This window comes from Hypanus sabinus, chromosome 31, assembly GCF_030144855.1.
Source record: "Hypanus sabinus isolate sHypSab1 chromosome 31, sHypSab1.hap1, whole genome shotgun sequence".
Classification (NCBI taxonomy): Eukaryota; Metazoa; Chordata; class Chondrichthyes; order Myliobatiformes; family Dasyatidae; genus Hypanus; species Hypanus sabinus.
Window position 1 is genome coordinate 19,917,296 of NC_082736.1, and position 2,000 is coordinate 19,919,295.

At 43.7% G+C, this 2,000-nt stretch overlaps 1 non-coding gene across 1 annotated transcript; it reads left to right on the forward strand.

Annotated features, from left to right (window-relative positions):
• Nucleotides 1–1,136: 1,136 nt before the first annotated feature.
• Nucleotides 1,137–1,208, forward strand: trnaq-cug (transfer RNA glutamine (anticodon CUG)). The gene has a single exon. It is a non-coding gene; the product is annotated as a tRNA-Gln (tRNA).
• The last annotated feature ends 792 nt before the right edge of the window (nucleotides 1,209–2,000 follow it).

Consider the following 2,000-nt stretch of genomic DNA (forward strand, 5'->3'; position numbering starts at 1 on the left):
TGACAAGAATGACTACTTTAGACTACTTTAGAACACGCTTCAATTGAAGACAGAATAATAATAAAATTACTATTCTCTTCTTTAATCACAGAGAGTATGAATTTAGATTCCATTCAGTATGAGCTGCAAGCTCCTCTACCGCGGCCTTTGCTGAGCTGATAGTTTTCCATTTCCCTAAAGTAGTTTCTGTTCTGAGTTCTTAAAAGTATCAAGTGTCACCAGGTGGTGTGACTCTTTCCTTGAGGTTATAACGTGGGTTCGAGGTCCAATCTAGTGAACAGTTCAAATTCTAGGATGCTATTTCAATGCAGTCCTGAATGAATCCAGGCAGAGATGTTAAAGCCTCTTGAGTAATTTCCATGTACATTAGAAAAGATGGGCAAGTTCTCCCTGGTGTTCAGTCCTTTTCCTTTCTATTAGTGTCATTATCAACCACAATGTCATAACATTGCTGCAAGTGTGAGGATGGTTGCTGTGTTGAGAGAGACGGGACAGCGCAGGCGTGTGAGGTCGGGCAGCGAAGTGCGGGAGACTTAAATTCCTTTTATGATGTCAATCCTTCGAGAGTCGGTGGGGGGTGTTTGCTCCCTTGGAGTAGCTAAAGCCGTTCTTCCGTGGCAGCCTCTCCTGAAGACAGCAACGACCTCTTTTGTTTGGTCTCATTCAGAGACTGGTTATTAGCCCTGTACCGGTCCGTCAGCCGCTGTATCTCCTCTTTGTAAACTGACTCGTCGTTCTTTCTGGTGAGTCGCAGCACGGTCGTTTCATCGGCGAAGTTGATGATGTGGTTTGAGCTCTGTACTGCTGCACGCTCGTGGGTTAGCAAAGTGAACAACAGTGGACTGAGCACACAGCCCTGGGGAGACCCTGTGTTCAGGTTGATGGTGTTGGAGATGCTGCTCCAGATCTGGACTGACTGAGGTCTCCTAGTCCGTCCGTATCTTGTATTCCTTCTTCAAGTCACGTCTCATCCTGCTCCCTCCAAAGAGAAAACTGCTCCCTTCCTCAACATATCCTCACAAGACATGATCTATGAAGTTTAAAGTTCAATAAAAAATTACTCTCAATGTTTACACGTGTCACAGCATACTATCCAAAGATTCATCTTCTTTTTGTCGTTCACAGTGAGCACATCTGGTTCCATGGTGTAATGGTGAGCACTCTGGACTCTGAATCCAGCGATCCGAGATCGAGTCTCGGTGGAACTTGTTTCTTGAATTATTAATATTATGACAATTGACAGAGACCACGCCTTTGTGTCTGAAGGCCCCACAGAAGGATGAGTACGAGTTACGTGATGCTGAGGGAGGATATTCTCAAAATTCGAAGACATACGTAATGAATGTAGTTTATATTATTTAAGAAATATATGTTATTTAAGAAAGTGTTTACTTTCCTTTTGGCTTCGTGTTATTTTTCTTGTAAATGCTGTCTCGCCTGCTGAGTTCTTCAAGCAATTTGTGTGTGTAGTCCATCGTACGTAATAGTCTGAAACTTCTTTTGGAATTGAGGGGAATTCGATGTGGCTGAACCGAGGCGAGCTAGACGATCCTTTGCTGAGAGCAAGGAAGACACAAGCTTCGATCGATGTCAGCGCCGTGCGAAAGCCAATTGCAGGTGATGAGGTTTGGGCAAGATTGAGTCTGTGTTTTACTTTAGTAGCAATGTTAGATCTATGAAGGGAACATGGTCTGAACTGCCCAGAGAAATTACACTTGCCAATGGAACTGTTTTGAAGGCTGACATTAAATTTCTTATAATGTAATGCATGAATCCTCATCTCTGAAACTACTTCACGAGAATGAGCGTGAAGTCCGTTATTGCAACTACGGGGTAATGGGATCAGATTTAGCTAACTGTACGGAAAACACCGATGTCACCAGTAATATCACAACTTCTGCTGATGGCAGTTACAGAGTCGGCTGGCAGGCTGAACAAACGCTGTCAAGGGGTCATTACAATTCGGCATATGTAGTACCAAATAGATACCATCTGCTAGC